General features: G+C 40.1%; 1 long non-coding RNA gene across 1 annotated transcript; it reads left to right on the top strand.

The window, feature by feature from the left end:
- Positions 1–965: 965 nt before the first annotated feature.
- On the top strand, positions 966–26441 carry LOC137085223 (uncharacterized). Its single transcript, XR_010906934.1, has 4 exons — positions 966–1034; positions 23060–23301; positions 26056–26103; positions 26346–26441. It is a non-coding gene; the product is annotated as an uncharacterized lncRNA (long non-coding RNA).
- The last annotated feature ends 287 nt before the right edge of the window (positions 26442–26728 follow it).

Below are 26728 nucleotides of genomic sequence, written 5' to 3'. Positions count from 1 at the left end.
GTCATATGGCGGCGCTTTTCAGGCACACTAAAACGCCGCAAAATACGGCGTCCTTGATGTTTTTCGCGCGTTTTTTACAGCGTTTGTAATCACAATGGCGTATTTTGCGGCGCAAATAATGTTTAAAACGCCGTGTTTTACGGCGTTTGACTGTAAACGCGATTAATCTATAGCGTAATTCTGACCCATTCGGCTTGCCATATGCCTACGCCCTGCTTACGCGTGCAGTGTGTAGCCGGGGTTAGCTCGGCCCTCTCTCATGCAGTATAATTGGTTGACACCGCGTGATTGACATGACCAGAGGCTGATAAGACAGTTGAAATTAATGTGGTTTAATGGCGCTCAAATGGCCAATCAAATCAAAGTAGGCGGGATTTACATTCTCTTTTGGTCCGCGCACATGCTCGCTCGCGCAGTCTTCATACACACAGACGAGCACGTCAATCTATCAAGTAATGCCGTTGCGGAGAGAGACTATTCTTTCCGGTGAAATCACAAAACTAAATTGGACACACACACAAATGCACACAAAATGCAGCGTGTCCATGCTCTTAATATACAATCATTGATGAACATTTTAATGAAAAAAACTGTATGAGCTGATTAGATCTCTGAACATTTGAGACGATTTACTAAAAGTCTACTACTAGACAACTGAGGAACTCAAGCAGCGAATGTAGCCTACGTATTTATTCACTCATGCGAAAAACCTCGGGACTAATATATTTGACGACAAATAATGCAAATATTGTTTGCAAATAGTCCTTTGATGCGGCCCAGCCTGACACAGTCTACCTCCAGCGGCCGCCGGGTAATTTGAGTTTGAGACTCCTGCATCATTGTCATACATTTTTTAAAAGGGTTACTTCAGCGATTAGCATATCAGCCAGCAGAGGGAGCCATTTCCGAATGTTTTCAACTCGCGCGTGGGGGATGGGAATTCACACAGCACTCAGCTGGCATTTTTTACGGTCTATGGCTGGCAGCTGCAGCCTCAGTCATTCATGTTTAAACGGTGCGGCCAGCAGAGCAAAGTAAGTCTTTCAACTTCTCAAACTAATTCCTATGAAAGTTAAGCTTTCAAAGGCATGAACTGAAAACGCAGCAGACTGAACATGCGCTGTGAATCTGCTGCGAGTGCCGTCGCGTTTACCTCAGCTCCCATCACGAGCTCATCCATGACTGTCAATGTGACTCCTGATGTTTTGGGCTGTAAGACTCCCTCAGCGGTTAAATCACATATTGAACACACAAGTTCAGTTTTTAATTGTAGTGTCTGTACTCTAATGGAGCTGATTTTATGAAGATGATCGCGGTCGCGGTGGGAAAGTGATCAGTGATACAGTAATCTAGTAGCGGTGGCTTTTGAAATGGCCTCGTAGGGCAGCGAAGCATTCTGGGAATTGTTGTCTTTCATCCCCATGAGACAAAAATACATTTTCTGTCTTTTCTCAGTCTAGAAAGCACCAAATAAAAAAAAAATATTTTACATTTCTACTACATTAATGACCCAGTTTAAATACGGATTTATATACGGATAGTGTACAAATAAACAATGCTATCAGAGGTCACAAATAATGCAGTGAATTCCTCTCTTTTCATGCCTGTTTATTGTCAGCATTTGTCAGTCAGGCTATCTGTTATCATCTCATCTGGACTAGTCCTTTTTTGAGCACCGTATGGGAGTGCTGTTGTTGAGCAGCTGCTAACAACTGAGGCTTCAATGACAGTAAGGACGAATGGTGATCCCTCCGGCTGATACTGCGCACACACTGGCACAGTCAATTAGATGTATTTCAAAGTAGTTCGCTGATCAGTCTCTCTTTTCGTCCACCTCTCCCCTGCAGCTTTAACAGTTTGTCTTTCCCAGAGGTCTGTTCAGTAACTACAGACCAGGCCTTAATTAAAGTATATCAGAACTCGCTTGAAGGGCCAGTGCAGAAAGATTATATGAATATATTGCTTCAGAGAACATGTAGAGAAAAAAAAACCTGGCAGCTGTCACTTACAGTGCAATGTATTATATTCTTTATTTGATCATTGAGGACTATAAACTAACTGATGTAAAACAAAACTGATTCAGATATATAGAACTATACAGTTCTCCCTTTGTGTCTTGCCCTCTTTGATTGGATTCCTTTAGATACAGACATGAGATGTCTTTTGTTTTGTATGTGCTTCTATAAAACAATGCTTGTCCAAATGAAAGATGACAAGTAGTGATTTGTGTGTGTATGTACAGGTTTCATGCTTTTTCCTTCAAAATGACCAATATATCCAGCTTTTAGAATACAAAAACATAACTTTGAGGGGAGGGTTACAATTGTTTTTTCTGAAAAAGATTTCGAAACTAAAGATTTAAAAATCCCCCCGTAAGTGACCTACCATATTTCGCCGAACACCAAATCCTGTGATAGTAGGTGCGTATTGGCATCTCTGTGATTTGGCCAGGATTAAGCGGATCGTATATAATTTGCAAGGTGTGCACCGTTATGAATTCCTGCACGGATTAGGCTATACTTTCACTTTAGAATGAGTACCAATTTGGGAGCAATTGGCTTGAATGGTGTGCTTAATATTAATATCAATATTCTTAATGATAAACATAACAACAGAGCAGTCCAATGACAAGCTCGCTTAAATGTGCGCTTTTACATTTAGCTTTGAAACTGAATCTTCCGCCGTATATCATCAGCTTCTCACTCGTGATAAATAAAATCTGATTCCTGCCGCTGGTCTGTGCTCAATTTAAGTCTGTTCTCTAACTGAACTAAATTATTTTTATTACTATAAAACAATCAAAACAATATTGATACATAATTACATGTGATCTCATACAGCTATATCTATAATGAAAAAACATTATAGTCCCAATACTTATAGACGTCTCGACATCATATTCGGGCGATAAGTCAGTAAATTCGACTGAAATCACAGGCTTTGCTTATCCTGTGCGAATGCGCCACGCAAATCTGTAGGGAGAGATGTGGGGGAGTAATTTCTAAATCACAGAGGTCCCTAGATAATACTAATCCCGTGCGAATAGGGCTTTAACCTGAAAATTTGAACAAGCACAACTGACAGGTCACTCCCAGTGCTCTCTGCTGCGCTACAGCCCTCCCTCCACAGCACCTGCGCAGGCCCACCGATGACGGCGAATAAACAGTTATGGCACATTCACTGGTACAGACTGTGTTAGGGGTTAACAAGACGAAACATCAACAATATGATTTACATTGACTATGGCCTGCCCATACTTTTACTACAAACTTGGTCCTCAAAACATTACGTATTTTGCAATACATGTAATAACTGTATGACGTTGCACTATTTCTAAAAGTAATAAGCTAGTAAGATAATATAATGGTAACTAATTTTAAAGTAAGCAAGTAATTATCCTATCGATATGTAATGCTAAATAAGATTTGCTAGTACATTATTTCAGCAACAGGACAAGCCAGTAAATTAGTAGGTTTCAATAGTTGCTTTTGCACAATGCGTGACATTTTATCTGTATGTTATGCGGCTAGAGTTTTGACACAGAGTCAATGGGCTCCCACGAGGAATTCACACCCTCAGCGACTTCGAGGAATTAAACAAATCAAGTAGGGATACTTGTCAAGCAGAACTGTGGCTAACTCTGCATCGGTTTTTAATCCTTTCAGGACACGTAACGTTAGCACCCTCCAACTCGGCAAAGCCGCTCCGATATTTGCCCTCGTTTTATTTCAGGCCCTATCTAATTCTTTCTCTTTATCTTTTTTAATTGTCTTCTGTCTTTTCCGTTGATCCGTCTTTATTTTATGAGCAGGTGCCACTCGATGAATTGGCAGTTTGGATTGTTTGTACGCCATAAGCAAAGCTACGGTACACCGGTAATCTTGAATTTGAACACCTGTACGCGCTGTGCATGAGAGAGGGTTATGATCAGCACACACGAGCTTGATTGGCACTGCTAAGACACTCCTCCTGGCTCTGATTGGTTGTTTCTTACTGGGAGTGGTGTATTTCTGCAAATGGCAATTGGACCACTGGGATGAGCCAGAGGAGCTTGGTTGGTCTCATATTCTACTGTCAGGATATAATGACAGGTTTAAAAAATATGTAAAAAATACATATTTACAAAAGTTACTGCAGCTACAATGAAACTTGTATGTAACTTGTATATTGTTTTAAATATGTATTTTCACAGCACTGCAGACACTGCATAATGTTGTTTGCCTTGTTATTTCCATGTCTAAACATCAAAATGTTTTTGCCACAAACATCTTTCAAAGTAAAGTGCTAACCAATAACACAAAGTGGCCTTCTTTCTTAATAATTATCATCATCATCATGTCTGTTGGGAAAAAGTTTCAAAAGTGTCTTCCATTCACAAAATTGAAATAATATGAATAATCTAAAGTAGCTTGAAATGTTTGACACGTAAATTTGATAATCAACTTCTGCAGGGATTACATATTTTAGGCCAACCCTGAAGTAAGCATCACCATGGTTCCCTCAACTAAACATCAATATAATGTTTTTCTATTGGCTTTTGGGTTATTGCAAAAAATAAGATCTGTGACTTAAAAAAGGTTATGATTTTTACAGATTTTGTTTATTGTCATAATCTTGACAAATGGATACAACTTTTATACATTAAGTGCAAATACAATCGGCAGAATTCAAAAGCTATAGGCTATAAACAAACTACACACCAGTAAGCTTCCGACAACACTTTACACTCTGTAACGTAGACAAATAACACAAATGTTTTAATGCGACCTGTTTGTATTTTCAAAATGTTTTCAAAATGTCTTATGAGTCTTATGTTTATAACTAACATTGAAGGTTAGTTATATTGTCACTTTGATTATATTTAAAGAATACGGGTACCTGTCACGGTACCTGTCTGTTCGGTTTTTAATTTTCATTGTGTTCAGTTTCTGTTTACCTGTTTAGTTTGAACAAATTTCCCTTGCTCCTGCTGCTTTTTGGTTGTCATGGTTGGTTACTGATTTGATTTGCCTCATTCCTCATTCCATTCATCTGTGTGCCATCTAGTTTCCTTTGTTTGCTTTGTGTATTTAAAGGTCTTATGCATGAAATATTCATTTTATGAGGTTTTTCAACATATGAGTTCCCCTAGTCTGAATATTGTCCCCAAGTGGCTAGAAATTTGTACCGGTGTAAACCGAGTTCTGGTTGTCTTTCTCTGCCTTTGAGAAAATGAGAGCTAAGACGAGCTGATTTTGAATTTTCCTGTTTTGACGTCATACCAGGAAAGGTTTCCTCCCCTTCCTCTGCTTTGCTCACCCAGAGAATTAGTAGAGAAAGTTTATCAGTCGGGATGTCAGCAGCACAGGCTTTACTTTATGGATTCGACAGCACTGCCACAAACAGTGAATAACAGTGTTCATTAATGCCTGATCTAGGATAAGTGATAATCATTCAAGTTCACACAGAGTTTTTTTCCAAATCGTTTAATACTGTCAGTCTCTCCGCTGGCCATCTTGATTTATCAGTTTATCAAGCCAGTGACTAAAATGATCAACTTCACGTAATTTCTGATAGTAGCATGAAACAAATCTGTTATTTAAATGATTAAACTACAGAGAGCGATCAAAGAACACTCTTTATAATGTTCGGATCTGTCAATCACACGTATATCTGCAGTGCACACTTGTCCAAACTGCTCTTATTACGAATGACGCTGTTAAGCTGCACAACATTTTTAATATAAAGTGCAATAAAACAAATATGTATTATTATTATTAACAAGCTTGTACTGTATTTATGTTGATGCCGTGTTTGTTGTTAGTTGTGGTGAAAGCATTTCGTGAGAGAACAAACGTTGTCAAGTTCATAAAATAAGGGTCGGCGTGACTGGGACTCAGTCCCAGTGGTGTTTGTTCAGAGCTTTTAGATATAAACTCATAACAAAATAAACTAACGCTCAAAGTGCTCTACACAACACGATACATTACCCTTTCTCAGTAATCTTTCCCCAGCTCTCCGTCTCTCTCTGGACTGGCAGCGCCGCTTGTGCCTCACTAAACCACACCCCCTCCACTAGGGCTGGGCGATATGGAGCAAAAAATATATCTAAATATATTTTGCTATATCTCGATATACGATATATATCTCGATATCTTTACAGGAAAAATAACCCCCTAAAAACTACAGCAAAAACAAATATGCCAAATACCACAAATTCTTTTTTTTAATTGAGGTGCAAGAGGTAGTCAGTTCATGTAGGAACAAAGTGCTTTTGCGACATTTAAAAAATAACTCCCTGATTACATAAATAATAATAATTTAACTTTAAAAGAACATAAAAAATACATATATCCTTCTTTTCATTCATTTCATGCTTTCAAAAGATGAATCAAAGACTCCTTTTTTACACTTAAAGTAAACCGTAAGCATTCTGCAGAAAGATGGGGGCATGACTGAGATATAAATAAAATTTGTCATGACACCACTTCCTGTTAAATATGTATCAAAATTCAAACAGTAGATGTTGCACTCTTTACTAAAGCGTGACTGAGTGCCTCATCATGCGGATCATGTACACATGAACCGATATTCACTTCTTTTCCAGTTACAGAACGAAATATGAATGTCAGAAGGTAGGCTATATAGGCTTCTGCTACAGCACAACTTACAGAAGCGCACTGTATCTCATAGGACACCCGGGATGTCTCGTATTTCCCTCTTGGTTAAAACATGAATAGACCTATTCATCATAATCCCATGATAAAGCTGACAAAATAATAATAATAATAATAATAATAATAATAATAATGATATTGCAATAATTTTTAAATGTTTTCAAATGATATGCGATCATTTTGACATTTTAACCGAAAACTATGCGATCAGTTAGACACAAATCGCGTCTCGCACCAATAGTGTCAATCACCTGAAACTTGCGATTTGAACTATAATGAATATTAATATTTCTTTATGAATTTTAGAAAGCAGTTGTGTTAGAAGGAAAATCATGGTCTCTAAACTGAGTCTTGAACAACGCACGCGCTTGTCAACATAACTAATCCTCACCTGGCTGGTTGTGAACGCGCCGCCGTGTTCAATGAGACAACACGCGAGGGGAGGGGGAACAAAAGCACGGAGGCGGGAGGCACGCGAGCACAGCACAGAGAAGGCAAACAAGCAAAGTGGCGGAATCAGAATTAAATATAAACAACACATCGATATATACGATATGTCCAAATCCATATCGAGTTTAAAAAATATCTCGATATATTTTTAATATCGAGATATCGCCCACCCCTACCCTCCACCACATAATCTAATACTCATTTCAAATGCAAAGATGTCAGCCAATCACAACAGTGGGTGTTTTCATTGTAGTCTCACAGCAGACACGCCCCTTGAAACAGAGCATTCGAATATCAGTATAGATGGTTTCAACCATAGACATCATATAGATAGACACCCTATCGAGCTCTACTGCCTATTGGCACGGTCGAGCCTTGGAGCCACCATCTTGAACCGGTCGCCAGATCCACTCAGTGTAACTTGTTTGCCAGGTGCAGTGAGCTGTCAGCACATTTAATTAATCATATCTCACTGAATACCTAACCGATTTTAACGCAGTTTTTTTTTTGCTGCAAAGGTCATTAATGTAGCTATAATACAGGACACATGGTTCAGCGTATTTGAACATTCTTAAGCCATATTCGGATGGTAATTGTTTCTCGTGGGGTCGTAAGGTATTTTTCGGATTTTAAAGATCTAAAGCCTACACTTTTTACTTAAATGCTGGAAAGTATTTACAAGAATAATCTTTCATCACCGCTCAAAAGAGAAAGAGAAAAAAAACACGTAAACATTTGAAATGAGCCGTTATTTCCACTCATTTTTAAAATTACTTTTTTTTTTTTTTTTTTAAACAAGACATTTAAATAATTAATAATGTCCTTTTATTAAATATGAAATTAAATTCTTTTTATTCCAAGCAGGGATGGAAATTAACTTTTTTGTCCACCGGCCACTGTAGCTGGTGGATTTCAAAATCTACCAGCCACTCCATGTTTTTACCAGCCACTTTCTTGTTTTTAACCGCCAATGTGTAACTGCATGTGAAAAATTAATACTACAAGCTCTACAATACTTAAGCAGTTTATTTAATCTCAAGTCTCAATGAAATTCTGACATTTTCTCTATCTCTCTTATACACACACAAACCATGAACTGATATACATTTCATTAAATGAGTAGGGCTCTGTGCTCTGTGCGCTTTTTTTTTTTTTTACCTGGATGTGGCATTTGGATGATTCGTGATCTTTTATGGCTTCCAGTTTTAGGTTTTTAGTCCCAACAATGAAACTATTCGTTTTGGCATCTTCTGAAGCGTGTTGACGACACACCGAGCAGAACATTGTCAGTAGGGATGCACAGAAATAAAAATTCTTGGCCGAAACCGAAACACCAAAAGAAATTAATGCCAACTATTAGTACCATTGCATTTATGGCTAATGCTGTGACTGTGTAACTTTACTAAAAATCAAGGCATTGCGATTGCATAAATTAATATTAAAGTTTCAAATATTAATCAATTACAAATTATGCAAATATTTATTTAGCACATTGCAACAATCCACAGTATAAAATACAATTCAAACTAAAATGTTTAACTCGACCTCACTCGTGTGTACATTTAATAATAGCTAATGTACAGGCCTAATGGCCTGCAGAAAGGTACAGAAATTCGATAAAGTAATCAAATGTAAAATAACTGCATATTTTAACAGTTTAAATTTTAGATTAATCCTTATTAAACTTTAAAAAGCTATTCAAGAGCAGTGAGTGATGTCCTTTTGTTTGACATTAAATAGACAGCAGTAAAGGCTACTGCCCCTTTAAGACCTAGTGCAGGGATATGCTCTTCTTTCTCGACTGTATAACGTTCCCTTGAGCCATATTCAGACTATGTCTGCTTGGATACTAATCAAGATGGACATGTTGACATAGTTTTTGTGTGAGTTTGTCCATTTAAGCGCAAGACTTGAAAGAGAACTCAATATTTGCGCGCTGTGAGACGAGTACGCGTTCTCGGATGATGCACAGTGACGGATCTTCTTTCAGCGCGTGCAAGTTCGTATTCGCGTCTTCTGGCACTACATCCGGGTAATGACGGTGAAAACGACTGGTCATATTCCGACATACGGCCGCACTCGCATACATTGAACAAAATTTACAAAGAGGGGAAACAGTATGCTATTTTTATTTACCCGCCACGGTGGCCGGTAGGTGAAGCGAGTTTACCCGCCACAACTCAAAATCACCTGCATTTGGCTGGTGGCGGGTGCTAATTTCCATCCCTGATTCCAAGCACATGACATTTTTACAGCAGACAATCAATTGACTTACCACGTGAGCAGTGTTTCCCAGGTGCGGAGGATCACTCGCTCCTCCACCGGGAATAAATCGCTATCCGAATAGACTAGTTTTATCACTGAGGTGATGCAAATATATTTTTACAGACGTCCACATGAGAAACAATTACTGTCCGAATAGGGCTATAGTGGGCTTAACAGTTACATAATATTCTGATATAAGATATAAAGTGACCAGACGTCCAAAATCAAAATATGTGATAGGATATACGGTGATTTATAAAACCACACAATATAAATATGATAAAGAAGCAGAAACATATAGTTGAAACAATTTATAATGATTTGTGACACCTTCATCTGCATCACAACGAGTTATTAAGTACTAAGTGCATTAAGTACAAAATCAGTTGTTCCAATTTAGCAGACTTTTTACCAATTTGGGATGACAAAGAACATTTGCAGGGTATTTATATTAAGTACATAAATATGTAATTTGCAGCATGATTAGCATCAAATAAATTCATTTAAAATACATTTTAGTGTATTTAATTTTAATTTGGGTAAATTTTTTAACGTTTCAAAATTGTGAATTTTCTAGAAAGTTTTAAAATGCTGTAAAATAACCTAACTAAAACCCAAATACAGCATAGTGAAATTTTTAAAAGCATTTTGTTCTTGTTGGGAAGTTCTTCATGCTGAATTGTCCTGGCTTAAGCCACGATCAAACATTACGTCACACAAAATGACCAGCTATTTAAGGGAGACCGGACATAAAATGTCAAATCCAATCTGATGATTTGTGGTTTTATTAAAGGTCACCGTTATAGCGAATATGTAACTACTGTTATTCTAGATACTATCTTTGAGTTAAAACTATGGAAGGAGTACATTAGAATGTCAGAAATTAGTTAAAAGGCTAAAAGCAATGGTATGAGTCATTGTACATTAAAATTAAATGTAAGTATAGCTAAGGTTTTTTTTTCTGGTTCAAATGAATATACAAATTGCCTAAAGCTGCAGAATCTGGTTTTCTTAGCACAGTACTAGTAATTTGTATGTCGAAGAATATATATATTTTTTATAGTAATGATAAATGTATCTATGGCTTTGGAACACACTCATCTTTCAATATGGGTGGGGCAACAGTGCAATGTGACACAAATAGAAACCAAGCAAAAATGAAATGTCAAAATGTCTCAGTTGGTCTGTCAAAAAGTCATGTAAGAGTTATCTGTATCTGGTACATCTGCCTGAGGGTGTACATGAGGGCAGTCCTGTCCAACCCACCAGGATGATGTCTCAATTTACTGCGCTACCACCAACTTATGAGGGAGACTAGCCAGAAAAGGTGGCAAAAGATAATTAGAGTTCAATCAGGACCACTCTGTTTGATTAAGATTATTATAGAGGCTCTGAATGTTATTTGGCGCCAGGTTCCGCTCTGAACGGTTCAGCTTCGGAGATGTCCACAAGCAAACCTCAATGAATTTTTACATAATTCCATGCAGAAGTAATACATGTACTGTAATGAGATTGGACAATATTGAGCAACAATGAGCTGGATAGATAGATATATCATCTTGGACAAGCTGAAAAAAATGATCGTGTGCTGGCGTAAGGAGGAGTTAGGGATGGAGGACAAGCATACATCTGTGCGACAGACAAAAGCATGAGTCTGTGTGAACTGAAGCTGACTTAATGAATGTCTGTGACAGACTTAAGCCCGAGTCTGTGTGAACTGAAGCTGACTTAATGAATGTCTGTGACAGACTTAAGCACGAGTCTGTGTGAACTGAAGCTGACTTAATGAATGTCTGTGACAGACTTAAGCACGAGTCTGTGGGACATGTCTGTTCTCGTAAGCTTATAGTATGCCATTGAAAATACATACGGGAGAGGGGTTCGAATGCTGGTTGCCATGTTGCTCCTCCATCTTGAAAGTACATTAGCCCAAGAGGGACATACCCATAAATTCAAGCTTCGCCTTATGCGTTTTAACACTCGATGGCACCGTGTTGTGGCAGTACGAGGAAAAATAGGTGTGTTTTCCTGTTGTGTGGCCGGATGGAGGAGGGAAATAAATTAACCGGAAATTGGAAACGTGGGTATATAAGGAGGCAAATGCAAAAGAAAAGGGGGAGAAAGAAAGAATGAAATAAAGAGAGAGAGAAAACGGATGACCTGAGACAAACCGCTGGGTTGGTGAGATTGAACGCATCACTGCTGTTTGAGCCAGACTGGGTCGCTAAAGCGGACGTGCGTTTCCGAGGCGATCTCTGTAGTGCGGCACGCACTTTCAGCAGCTGGTGGCAGGGTGACGAAGTCTTGGTGGCTGACGAGCGGCGCGAGAGCTGCGCAGGTGAACGAACTCCTGTTTAAAAAACTCCTTTAGTTTTCACCGACTCCCTCTGACTAAAAACAGTATTTTCCTCACTGCCATCATCAGCCTGAGCGCAGCGCGGAGCGCTGTGGACACACACACACACACACACACACACACACACACACACGCACCCACCCATTACGCGAACATACCTGAACATTCACGCACGCAAATTCATCACGCCTAGGCAAAGATTTTTCCCATTCCTGGTGGTTGATTTGCACGACTGTGTGTGGACACATTTTTTTTTTTTTCTCTTTTTGTTGTCTGGTCATGCCGTAACTGACTGTATTGATGTTTTCATCTATTATTATTTTTATTTTATTTTCTCTCGATTGCTCGTGGGAGATGAGGCTATTGTATGACGTTAATCTACAGAGTTACTTAAAAGCACAGTCATTGTAGGTTTAAGTCATTTAAGTTATTGTCCTCTTTGGTTATTTATTTTTGTTTGTATTTATTTTGGTGTTCCCATTGTAACTACATTTAACCAACTGTGAAAGTTTTTTTGTGGAAATAATAGAAGGAACTATAGGTTCTTTGATTACATTTTCTTATTTCATTTCTGTATCCTATTTTGTTGTTGTTGTTCATTTTTTGTTTTTTTTGTTTGTTTGTTTCTTGTGAATTTGGGTGGAAAAAAATATATACCTGTGAATATGACTCTTTTGTGTGTGCTTTGATTCTTTTGTTTGTAATCGGTGGCTAATAGAGCTACTCCGGGGTGACAAACGCAACAACCCGATTTTTTGTATCTTGACAAGTTTAAGCTTGTCTGGCGCCCGAACTGTTTTGTTAAACTAAACTGTTTATTTAAGTTGGTTGTGGGCTTGCCACCGTTACAGAAGTGGCGCCCAAACAGGGACTCTGAACTTTTTGAAAAAAAAAAAAAAAAAAAAACCAAAACAAAAAAAAAAACCTTTTTTGAAAATTTGTTTATGAACTTGAAATGAAAAACATTTTTTTTCCTTTGTGAAACCCCCTCTAAAGAATGTGATGTACATTGCTGTTGTTTCTTTGGGGGAAATTGTATTTTGGTAACCTGTGTCTTTTGAACTGTGGAATAGCTTGCTTGTTGTAGTTAAGGAGGTAACAATTAATGAGGAAGATTTGAAGTGTCACCTTGCGGTTGCATGCTTGTGAAGAGAGTGCAAATCAGTGTATGGGGGTTAGATTTGTTTAATTAATCCTGGTACAACATTGTAATATTGTTGCTGTTTTTGCTGCCTAATACTGACACACGTACACATTTCATTTTACATAACATTGTACACACTTTATTGTACTTGCAGACATGACCACTACACCATCCCCTATGTCCACTTTTGTGGATATTGAAGCTCCTCCAGATGTTGCAACCTCTATATGGCCAATTGTCCCATCACCACAGGTTTCCTCCGGGCATCCTTCACCACAAGTTCCCCATGCCTCAGTCCCATACACCCAAGGGCCCTTTAGAACTAGATATCCAGAATCACATGTCCAGTTCAGCACTCCAGTACACACCCTTTCCTGGGAACGGGGCCCAGGCCCCATGCGGCTATGCACATCACCTGACCTCTCCTCTTCTTTCTCTGTGACTCAGCAGGATTTGCCTGGTGGACTCCCCACTCCTGGAAGAGAAATGCAACAACTTACTTCACAGGTTCAAGGTAATTGGGATACACTAATGGATTTTGTTAAAACCCAGACGAAAGCAGTTTGTGAACTTACCCAGGGGCTGAAAGCAGCTTCGTCTCAGCACTGTGACCAAATTGATAACCTTTCTACCAAAGTGAGGGACAACCAGCAGCAAGTTCTTACCCTGTTGGCCACGAGCAGAAAACAGGAGGAGTCTGAGGCTGATCAGTTAACGAAAGCTATGAAACTCATGATATCAGGGGAACTGCAAAAAGTAGAATCTACTGTTGTATCTGAGGTACGCTTCATGGTGGATCAGCTCCAGCTGGAAGTTCAGCAAGACCTAAAAACCATGCAACAGCACTTTCAAAAAAGCCATGACCAGCTGACAACAGAAATACAGCAATGCCACAGTCAAACTGCTATGCTTTGTACCAACTTAAGGAAGTTTGAGACTGAGATGACGGACCGTTGCAAAATACAAGAAAAGAAGATAGTGGATCTACTTAAGGAAAGGCTACCATCCCCTCCTGAGTCTATGTCACTCGCTTCCCTTCCTCCCTCTCCCTCAGTGACTGCACCTGCACTTGCATCTTCATCTGCTACTACAGGGGTAAGAAGTGACTACCTGAAATTAACGTTTCCCACTTTTGGAAGACCCTCCGATGACCCAGATCCTTTGCTATATCCGGCCCGTTGTCAAGATTTTCTAGCAATACATCCTTTGGTTGATGCAGACCTGCTGGCCACCTTCCGAACTGTCCTGTATGGAACTGCCCGTGACTGGTGGGAGGTTGCCAGATCCTCTATAATGACATGGGGTGAGTTTGAATCCGCCTTCCTTTCGGCTTTCCTCTCGGAGGATTATGAAGATGAGCTGGCGGATCGGGTCAGAAATAGAATCCAAGGAGAGAAAGAATCCATCAGGGATTTTGCATTTTCGTATCAAGCTCTCTGCAAAAGGTGGAAGCCGGCCCTAACAGAGAGTGACATGGTAAAATTGATCCTTAAAAATATCAAGCCCTATCTGGCCAGTCAGCTACGCAGCAGAGTAAGCACTGTTGAAGATCTAGTGAAGTTGGGTCACCAGCTGGAAAAGGATTATGCGCAGCACATCCAAAATGAAGGACGTAAGGCTATGAAACCACCTACAATGCCCCAAAGACCAATGTCTAACCAACCCATGGAGAAGCCTCAAGTACAGTGCTGGAGGTGTAAAGGTTACCACTCACCTGGAAACTGCCCACATTTTACGTCTGCTTCTTCCAACCAGCCATCTGATCAGCATCGTGCCAACACTAATAAACGTTCCTTCCAACCTCTGAAGTCTGGGGTTCCGCCTCGCCAGCCAAATACCCTTTCTAGCAATGCGGTGTCAGCAGCAGCCACTCCTTGGCCATCTATGACGATGGAAGAGAGTACCACCACAGGTTTCAATACCCCCACAAATCAGCCGACTGCGGTACCACAACAATTAGTAATACCCATTAGTATTGGCACTTGGAGAGGAAAGGCTATACTGGATACAGGCGCAAGTTACACCCTCCTACATGAAAACCTTTGGTCAGAGCTTAACCCCAGAGTCAAATTGCACCCTTGGACCCTTGGTCCTCTATATTTAGCTAATGGTGTTGCAGAAGTTCCATTAGGCTGGATAAATCTGCCTATTATTATTCATGATAAGACTTTCTCAGTGTGGGTGGCTGTCCTCACCTCCAAAGCCCTTGCTTATGCAGTGATTCTAGGTTTGAACTTTATATTTTCTAGTGGACTGCAGATTAATGTGACAGACCAGAAATACTCCTTCAAGTCTGCCCCTAATGAAGACTACCCTTTTCAACCAGGTCAGGCCAGTATACCTGTCGTGAAACCACCACACCTGGAAAAGAAACATAATCAAAAGAGCGTTAAGCAAAGCATGTCCCTGCTTAGTTCCGTTCCTCCACCTAAACACCCATTGCTATCCTGCCCCCTTGACAATTTGGATGACCAGGAGTTGATCAACATTGCGGTAAATGGTGCTCACTTACCACCAGATGGAAAACAACAACTGCAGCAAATCTTAGAGTCCAACTATGAGGTGTGTACCCTTCGTCCGGGACGGACGGATGTTCTTCAACACCACCTCTATATCACTCATCCAGTGCCCATTAAACAGCGACCGTATCGCATGAATCCTTCAAAACAAGCAGTTGTGAGGGAGCAGTTAGAAGAAATGTTAAAAGCAGGTATCGTAGAACCATCTCATTCTGCCTGGGCTTCACCTGTGGTTCTAGTTCCCAAAAAAGATGGTAAAATGAGATTCTGTGTTGATTACCGAAAGGTTAATGCTATAACCGAGAGTGATGCATACCCTCTTCCAAACATCAATGAGATTCTTGAATCCCTCTCGGGTGCATCCATCTTTTCGACCATCGACCTCAACAGTGGATACTGGCAGGTAACAATGGACCCAGATAGCAAACCCATGACTGCCTTCATCACTCCATCAGGGTTATATCAATTTAAAGTCATGCCCTTTGGATTAAAAAATGCCCCAGCAACCTTTCAAAGATTGATGGAGACCGTTTTAGGAGAATTACGAGGTAACATCTGTTTTGTCTATATTGATGATATTATAGTGTACTCACAATGTGTGGACCAACACTTCCTTGATCTCCAGACAATTCTCCATCGATTACAGACAGCGGGGTTGACTGTAAATCTAAAGAAGAGCAGGTTTTGTCTTCAGGAGTTGACATTCCTCGGGCATGTAGTGAATATTCATGGTATCTCCACAGACCCGAGTAAGGTGGAAGCTATACGGGCATACCCTGTACCACGAAACATCAAAGAGGTTCAGCGTTTCCTTGGACTCTCCGGGTGGTACCACCGGTTTGTGCCAAATTTCTCGCGGATCGCAGAACCCATTAATGCCTTAAAAAAAAGGGTCATGCATTTAATTGGTCACCCCAATGTCAACAGGCTTTCGAATTACTAAAAGCATGTCTCACCTCACCTCCCATCCTTGGACATCCTGACCTTGAACGACCATTTATTGTGTATACTGACGCCAGTGACACCGGACTGGGTGCTGTGCTGACGCAGCGCCGGGACCAGGGCTCAGAGCAGGTGATTGCTTATGCCAGTAGGACCCTGAACAAAGCAGAAACTAATTACTCCGCGACAGAGAAGGAATGTCTTGCTGTCGTGTGGGCTCTAGAAAGGTGGCAGCATTATTTAGAGCCCAAACTCTTCACTGTCGTGACCGATCACTCAGCCCTGCAGTGGGTAATGAGCTCTACAAAAACCACCAGCCGACTGATCAGATGGGTTCTTCGACTGCAGAAGTTTGATTTTGTAGTTGAGTACCGGAAGGGTAGGCTAAATGTAGCACCTGATGCTCTCTCCCGGATCCACACCCAACCTGCATGTAGTGTATATGCCAGTCGAACTGAGGAACCAGACCTTCCAATCACTGCGGCTGCCATATGGGAGGAACAACACAAAGATCCTGAAGTCATCAGAATATTCCAAAAAATGGCAGGACATGACGATCGTCTAAAAGATCAATATACGGTAGTGGAGGATAAATTGTACCACACAACCCAGTTGAAGAGTGGCCAATGTCATTACCGGATATACATGCCCAACAGTCTGATTTTGACAGCCCTGCAACACTATCATGCAAATCCGTTAAGTGGTCATATGGGTATTTACAAAACTTACCAGAGGCTGCATGAGGTGGCTTTTTGGCCAGGGATGTGGGCGGACGTAAAGAATTACGTCAAAAGGTGTGTGAAATGCCAAACCCTCAAAAGCGAGAATCGTAAACCTGCAGGGAAAATACAACAAATTAGCACCTCACATCCCAACGAAATGATAGGGGTAGACATCATGGGACCAATGCCCCGCAGTACCCAACAGAATGAGTACCTTCTTGTCTTTGTGGACTACTTTACCCGCTGGGTGGAGCTGTTTCCCATGAGGAAGGCCAATGCACAAACTGTGGCAATGATTTTCAGGAGAGAGATTCTGACACGATGGGGTGTTCCGGACTTCATCCTATTAGATAGAGGTACCCAGTTCCTTTCTGCTGTATTTAAGGAGTTATGTGGTAAGTGGAGTGTCTCACAAAAACTCACTACAGCCTACCACCCACAAACCAATATGACAGAGAGAGTAAACAGGACCCTAAAGTATATGATTGCCGCTTATGTAGATGATAACCATAAGAAATGGGATCAATACTTACCTGAACTACGATTTGCAGTTAACTCAGCTGTCCAGGAGTCCATTGGCATGAGTCCAGCAGAACTCCACCTGGGGAGAAAGTTGCAAGGTCCAATGGACAAACTGTTGCACGGTAAGAATCTCTCTCCCGATCTACCTTCATATGATGTTGTCAATAATCTTGTCCAACTTCAATCAAAGGCCAAGGAATGCTGCAAAAAAGCACAGAAAAGACAGCTCAGGAACTACAATAAAAACAGACGGGAGGTATTCTTTAAGGAAAAGGACCGGGTGTGGGTAAGGAATTTTCCCCAGTCCAGTGCCCAACATCACTTCAGTGCAAAATTTGCTCCAAGATGGAAGGGTCCTTACCGTATAATAAAGCAGCAGGGTCCGTTGAATTATCAAGTGGCGTTGGAGTCCACGGGGGAAGATGTTCGCAATGTGCATGTGACTAATTTAAAACCATGTTACCCCACATCTGAGGAGGTTGAAATTCAAGAGAGGCAACGAATCCTTGAGATATTTCAAGAATCCGCCAGTGAGGATGAGGATTTCTTGGGCTTTTAATCCCCATTTTCCACCTTTTCCCTTACAACCATGGGTTGTTTTCTCTAGGGAGGGAGAGTGTGGCAGTACGAGGAAAAATAGGTGTGTTTTCCTGTTGTGTGGCCGGATGGAGGAGGGAAATAAATTAACCGGAAATTGGAAACGTGGGTATATAAGGAGGCAAATGCAAAAGAAAAGGGGGAGAAAGAAGAGAAGAGAGAGAGAAAACGGATGACCTGAGACAAACCGCTGGGTTGGTGAGATTGAACGCATCACTGCTGTTTGAGCCAGACTGGGTCGCTAAAGCGGACGTGCGTTTCCGAGGCGATCTCTGTAGTGCGGCACGCACTTTCAGCAGCTGGTGGCAGGGTGACGAAGTCTTGGTGGCTGACGAGCGGCGCGAGAGCTGCGCAGGTGAACGAACTCCTGTTTAAAAAACTCCTTTAGTTTTCACCGACTCCCTCTGACTAAAAACAGTATTTTCCTCACTGCCATCATCAGCCTGAGCGCAGCGCGGAGCGCTGTGGACACACACACACACACACACACACACACACACACACACACACACACGCACCCACCCATTACGCGAACATACCTGAACATTCACGCACGCAAATTCATCATGCCTAGGCAAAGATTTTTCCCATTCCTGGTGGTTGATTTGCACGACTGTGTGTGGACACATTTTTTTTTTTTTTCTCTTTTAGTTGTCTGGTCATGCCGTAACTGACTGTATTGATGTTTTCATCTATTATTATTTTTATTTTATTTTCTCTCGATTGCTCGTGGGAGATGAGGCTATTGTATGACGTTAATCTACAGAGTTACTTAAAAGCACAGTCATTGTAGGTTTAAGTCAGTTAAGTTATTGTCCTCTTTGTTTATTTATTTTTGTTTGTATTTATTTTGGTGTTCCCATTGTAACTACATTTAACCAACTGTGAAAGTTTTTTTGTGGAAATAATAGAAGGAACTATAGGTTCTTTGATTACATTTATTTCATTTCTGTATCCTATTTTGTTGTTGTTGTTCATTTTTTGTTTTTTTTGTTTGTTTGTTTCTTGTGAATTTGGGTGGAAAAAAATATATACCTGTGAATATGACTCTTTTGTGTGTGCTTTGATTCTTTTGTTTGTAATCGGTGGCTAATAGAGCTACTCCGGGGTGACAAACGCAACAACCCGATTTTTTTGTATCTTGACAAGTTTAAGCTTGTCTGGCGCCCGAACTGTTTTGTTAAACTAAACTGTTTATTTAAGTTGGTTGTGGGCTTGCCACCGTTACAGTGTCGAATGTAAATGTTGGACTAAATCGGCCACTGTAGGAGTTAAAACGAAATCAGAATTGAGAGGAACAGAAACTATTATTCAATGCATGGTCATATACCTTTACAGATTAAAATATCACACAGTGTAGCTTTAAAGGTCCCATTTTTCGCGTGTTTTCGAAGCTTTGATTATGTTTACAGTGTGCAATATAACATGAGTTCATGTTTTGCGTGTAAAAAAACACAGTACACAGTTGGTCTGTCACACAGTTTTTCACACAATTTACTTATATGTACAGCGCTGTTTCCTCTGTCCTAAAAACGGCCTGATGATTTCCTTGTTCAATGAAGTCCTTCAGAAATACGTAACGAGTTCTGATTGGGCCAGCGCTTCCCGTGTTGTGATTGGACAGCAGCTTAGAAGACTAAAGCGCGAGTCTGTGGGAACCAGAGTTTCCGCTAGAAAAAAATGGTGCCGGTCAAAGTGACCGGCAGAGGTTTCGTTTTCCGGACATTTTGATGATATGCCGGTCAAAAACTCCTGAAAGCAGTTTATGTAACTTTAAAAAAATGACATAATCAGGCCATATATGCAACATGTTTATTAGCCTAACTTTCAAATAGACAGAAAAAAACATGAACGTCCGATTGGCGTCAATCAACCAATTTTTTTTAACTCATAGGCGAAATTTGCGGGTGGGACGGGTCGGACATGTCCCCACCACTTTTTTAAAACATCTTGCTTCACGGATTAACCTAACTAATACAAACAAAACATCTCTGGTTAACTAGAAGAGTATCATTTCATTCGTTTGTTAAATAAGAGGCGATCTGGCGCTCGTTGCCGCTGTTATCAGTGCTGCAGATTTCTCTCTCGGCTCATGCAGTCTCCACACAGACGAGCGCTTTAATCCAACGCTTAACGCCGTTGCAGAGACTTTCTGTTTGTTCCGGTCAGATCGCGAAACAAAATGCACAAAAACTGTTCCTGCTCCTGATGTACAACCACTGATGTTATTCGGTTTTGATGAGAGAAAAAATAGGCTACGAGGGCAGATTAGAAACGAGAACTTCTGACAAGTTTAACAGACTAGACCAGTGATTAAGCAAAGTGTGCAAATCTATTTGCCTTTATTCACGTGAAAAATCTTGGCACAACACTATTGTGTTTAGATGCAATAATTAAACGCAATTAATACATTTAATTATAAACTCAGTATGTCTCATTTAGTTAGTAGCCTAACATTTAAATTGGCCACCGTGTGAAATGACAAAATCATATAATAGAATATAACAGTAGCCTATACTGATAACTGTAAGCACTACAAGATGTTTTTGAATGCATTAGAGAAAACGACAAAATTACTTATTCACAAAATTACGTGTGTGAATAAGTGCTACCTGTTTAAAATGTGCTTGCACCCGATCATATTCAGTAGAAGGTAAAAAAAACAAAAAACAACCTTAAACTTTAACATCCCGCTCATGCCAATCGCCGTGATCATCTGTATCCAGCTGGTTGTTTACCGTGTGAGTTCTGAACACTGCACTATGTGCTTATTTAAATCTTTTCGTTTCTACACATATTAGGCTACATATTCCTCATGTCTGTGAGGCAAGCCTGTTGAGTTTCAGTTTATTTGAGACGCGCTTCAGTTCATGAGCAATGAAAGCGATGGCTTCCGCGACCTAGTCTACTTATTTATTTCTTATTTATTAAATACATGAAATTAACCGAAGAAACCTTTATTAAAATTAAGAGACAATTTGTACAAAACGAAAAAAAGGCTTTTTACAAAACAAAACTTAATATTAAACTAAATATAACCACCAAAATCATTTCTGACCCACTTGCATCTTTGCACTTATAGCCTATCATAATCAGATGAAATCTAAAAATAATATTATAATATTTAAACATAAATATGAAGGAAAAAAAACATTGTTTAATGGCTACAACAAGTATAGTAAGCCACAGATTTATGTCATGTCTGAGCTGGATTTGAACGAACATCATTTTACCGGTGGGTTCATGAGCGCGCGCCTGCGGATTATTGAGCTGATCACACCGGCTCCGCTCCGCTAATTAGTCATTACAGGCTCGTTCTCGATGCTTACACGGGCAGGGCCGGTCTCTCGGGTGCATGGGCTCGGGTAGGGTTGGGCTTTATTTTTTTGACCCGATCTACGCTCCAGTTCTGGCGAAAAATGTAGTGCTGTGCCGGCCCGTTGTCATAAATTGTTCTCGTGAAGGAGCGGTAGTGGAGCGCTCAAAAACCACAATCGCTCCTCACTCCATTCAAAATCTCGCCGCTCCACTCCTCGCTCCGCTCCCACGGGGAAATGCTGTTTCATGCATACTGAGCTTTTTACACTGGTAAAGACTTGGATTCCCATCCTAAACAAAGACAAAGTTTCAAAAACTAATGTTGGACGTTTGATGGAGTATTTCTGTGTCAAAAATACTCCTTTTGGTTTCTCACAAGTTTCAGAGAGTTTTTCTCGAATATGGGTCGGCTTGACATTAATAGAGAGGAAGGTCCTTGTATGTGCCGTACGGGCTCTTCTCCCGGTAGGGTGCACGCGCGTGACTAGAGCGAGAGAGGAAATGCATCAGCACAGCATTCCGGGAAGGCAGCGCTGCATTTGAACCGATTTGAACACAGAAATGACGGGAAGCTTCACAACATCGCTTCAGTCGCGTCGCAAAGTGGATTTCCACGGTCACTGCTGTCACAGGACTTCACGAAATCATACCAAAGAAGTGTGTTTTTGACGGAGCGGTCCCAGCGATAAAGGTTCGGTCCTGCTTTGGAAGCAGCCGGTGAGTAAAACTGCTTCAAATGTCTGTGCTGTTGGCTATCGTCGCGTGAGTAAACATCAGTAAACGACACGATCGCGTGCTTCGTCATTCAAATACGCTAACGGTTACTCCATTGTTGTTCTATGTATAACGTTACACTAGTCTGACGTGCAAAACCGTTTTGCTTGCTACTGCTAAGGTTTAGTCGCATACAATAGTCCATAAACCGAATCATGTCCTCATAAACTGCGAGTAAAGACACACAAATGTTGACAGGCCACTAAATACAGTACATACCACAGAGACGGACGTCCTGCTGTTGCTGTTTCTCCTGATCAATTTATTTCAGCCTCCGAATGATTCTGGATCATATATCTATTAGCTGAGATCGATAGCCATGGGCTTCTCCACGCTTGAGGACATCACCGCTTTGTGCGCATTCGTCATTCTTTAGCTCCGCCCACACGATACGCCTCCAGGCGCTTGTTTTTTTCCGGAAAGACTCGGTACAGCCACTATTTCTTTTATAAATATAATAAAACTAAAGACTTTTGGGAGATATGAAGGATGCAATACTACTCTATAGGTACCCCCCCCCCCCCCCCTTAAGCGTGAGTCTGTCGGAACTGAAGTTGACTTAATAAATGTCTGTGACAGACTGAAGCGCAAATCGGTGAAAACTGAAGTTTTTGGCTGCCATGATATTACATAGTGAGAGACTCAGTGGACTCAGAGAATCAGACTCAGTCTAAACTGTTTTTTCATCAGTTTCCCCTGACCTAAGTGAGGTTGACAAATCACCAAATGTTTTTGTGATGTAGGCCTACCAATACATTCATCCATGCTTTTTGATCCTTTTTTCTCAATCCTAGGAGCACAAGCAATCATTCTGCACTCCGCCCCTTTCGGTTTGCAGAGAGGTGACTCAGTTGTGGTGATGTGTGAAGAGGATCTGTAATTGATGTTAACCATGCTGGGTACTCAGCCAGCGCATTCCACCCAGATGCCCACAGGTGATTGGCCAGTGTGACTTGGCAGCTCAGATCCAACCAAAGGGGTTGCTGTGAGTGACCTTGGCAGATGGTCAGAGCCAAAGCCGTATCGGCCGCTTCAGGTGATTTTTTTTAATTTTTTACGCATTTCCTCATTTATTAAATCCTTCGATTTCTCTGTCTCTCCCTCCTTTTCTCTGTCATCCTCCATCTCTCTACCTTCTCTGTTTTATTTAAAGAGATTATATTGCTTCCGACTGTATTACCTTCTGAGGGAGACCGTGTTTCATTTTATTTGACGTGCAGAAGGACTTCTAATATCGAAATATTAACCCCAATTCAACCTCTTCATAGCATATATATAAATGAGATGAAACAGTACACACTTGCATATATATTTTTTTGTATAGGCTACGTGTGTTCTTGAAAATATAAAAATGCAAAAAAAAAAAAAGTTTTTAACAAATAAGTGTGTGTGTGTATATATATATATATAATGTAAAATTCTTTTTTCTTTTTAAAATTAAGATTTGTTTTACATTCAAACTATTTTGTGGTTTGTTCTTTTAATTAAAATGGGTGAATACAATGATTTTATTTGTAAATGTTTTTGTCAGCCTTACAAAAAAACCCCAAAAAAACGATGTTTACATTTTGTTGGGACTGCATGATCATTGCAAACAGCAAGGGATTTTTTAGTTCCCAGCACACTTTGCATGGCATGTAAATAATTAAATTAAGTGTTTTTGAGCAATATGAGAAATGGAGGAGACAGTTTAATGTTCTGTTTTGCTGGGATTTAGACTCATTTTATTATGTTAGTGGTTTGGGGTTTTCCGGTGTGGTGAAGAATGGAGCTTGTGCTCTGGTTGAGGACGGATTCATTATGTTGTTTTACTGAGAAGCAATTAATATGCAAATGCTATTAGAGAGGCCGGATTTCTCTTCCTTGTGCTTGCCAACACATACATTATATAAGGTAAACAATAAGTTTAGTATGTGCTAATGCTTGATACAGATATGGTTGGGTTACTTCGATGATATGTGTAATTTGATTGTTTTTATAGTTTAATGTAATGTTTACAATGAGCTAAACCTTTCCACAACTGATTTAAGTTCAAGAATTATTATGCAAGTTCAAAGTATCTGCAATCTCTCTGTCTTTCAATGGATTTTTAAATGACATGCTCTTCCATAATAGTAAATGACCTTCAATCAAACACAATTTGGTCCCATGTGGAATGTGTGGCATGACAACATAACCATTCAGCTCAAAGAAACAAAAAAGCATGATCTGAATTCATATCACACCATGAAGCGAAGAGTAAAAAGAGAAAATCATAGATAAACACCAAAAAGACATATCACATAAAATGTTGATGAAAAGCAGATGACAGACTAAATGATAATTGACATCCATCAGCGGCGTCTAGCGGTCCAAATGGCCGTCCATTACACACAAATGCGAGTCTGTGATGATAAGAGAGAGACAAATGAAGCCAGTACCCAGTGGAGCTTTGCTATTGAATTAAGCACAAGCTCCATCATAGCAACCTCACACACAAATGGATGCACACACTTGTAATTACTGTCCAGATAGAGGTGTGCTTGTTGTGATGCTGGAGGTGGAGTTTCTGCGAGGTGAGTTGGAAAGCATCAAAGAGCTATGTGTAATTATTTTTGGCTTGCGGACTCCTGTCTCGTCTGAGGAGTGAGAAGACAGGAGCGGTTAAACCTGTGAGGCAACAATTACATCTCTGCTTCTCTGACTGACAGCAAGAGAAGCTCAGACGTGTGTTTGAGTGAATCTTAATCTGAAAACTGCTCTCACTCATTGCCTTTTACTCCTTTCTCCTTTTCTGATCACTAATCGCTTTAGTTTCAGATGATTCAGTATATTACTTATCAAACCGCCCTCTCACTTCTGTTCTTATAGTTTATCTGTGCTTCTTTCCTCTCCCTACACTTTCTAAATCATGCAGCCTGTCATTGTTTTATTAAGCCCTGTACAGACACTGTAGACATTAGGCTACTACACAATTATAGATCAATAACATAGATCATAGATAAATAATTTATAAAGGTATCATTTGGTTATGACTTTACTTGTTGGGGCACATGCTATTAACTAATTGATTAAGTAATATGTAATTGTGGTTATGAGTTTTGAATTAATTTTGAATTAGTTATGTGCCCCAACAAGTAAAGTCATAATAACCTAATGATACCTTTATAAATCATTAGCTAATGATTAATTAAAGCAGACAACTGGAAGTTGAAATGCATGGCTTGGACCCGTTGTGATAATTAACACATTCATTTACATTATTAGTTAATATTAAGGAAATAATACATAATGACACATTTAACTAATAACAATGTAATGATTATTTAATCTATTAATCATGTATAATCTTCATTAGTTGCTGATGCAGTAATCATTAATAAATGGGTTAGTTCACCATTAGTAATACATTAACTCATGATTATCTGTGCATTAATTAAGCATGAATTCATGCATATTAGTGCACCTTTCCGCTTCCTTAGGGATATATGGACGTCAAAGCAGCTCTTCAATAGGTAAATAACAGATATTTAAGACATTTCAGCATTTTTTATCACTTAAAACTATTAAGTCAGAAAACAACAACAAAAAAACAAAAAAAACATGTATGCGCATTTCTGACGCAGAATAATGTGCTTCAGTGTACATTGTAGCTGAGCGTCACTGCGCGTGTATTCATGGAGCAAACAAAACTGCTTGAGTAAAAAGACTGCACATCATCCACTTCATGGCATTCAACTTTTACACAGTGCTATTTTTTTTCTACAGCAACCTTTTTAATCAGTCATCTGCATCTGCAATATTTTGACAGGCACCCGGGAGCGAGTTCACAAGAACAGACTGCAGTGAAATACTGAAGGTACATTTTTTACAAGACACCTCAAAAATAAACCTGCTGATTCTGCATAACATGGTCAAAGTCAGAGCAGGTGATTACTCCTAGAGTAATTATCTTACAATGTATTGTTGAAGGTAAATTTGTTAGACAGACAGATGAATTAAGATAGAAAACTTCATAGAGAGTGTTTGACATGAACTTGCTAATCGGATAATTTAGTCATTTGTTAACTACTCGACCATTTTGGCCTATCCTTACAACAGAAGGACTCACTGAAGCTCTAAGTTCCCACCAGGATTAATTAATTGAAGGAAGATAATCGAAATGAAACTGAAGAGTAAGAGGATCCTGAAAGACAGGTAAGTATCTCTCTCTCTCTCTCTCTCTCTCCTCTCTCTCTCTCTCTCTCTCTCTCTCTCTCTCTCTCTCTCTCTCTCTCTCTCTCTCTCTCTCTCTCTCTCTCTCTCTCTCTCTCTCTCTCTCTCTCTCTCTCTCTCTCTCTCTCTCTCTCTCTCTCTCTCTCATTGTGATGTGTAAAGATTAAAAAAGGGAAATGAATGCAAGTGAAAAGCAAAGACGTCTTACACCAGAGGGGGTTCTGGCTCACTTGGTGCCGTAGGCAATATAGGCCTAACAGGCTATTTTT

This window comes from Pseudorasbora parva, chromosome 1 (genome assembly GCF_024679245.1).
Source record: "Pseudorasbora parva isolate DD20220531a chromosome 1, ASM2467924v1, whole genome shotgun sequence".
NCBI lineage: Eukaryota > Metazoa > Chordata > Actinopteri > Cypriniformes > Gobionidae > Pseudorasbora > Pseudorasbora parva.
The sequence above is the reverse complement of the archived record's forward strand: the minus strand, read 5'-3'. Positions and strand labels throughout refer to the sequence as shown.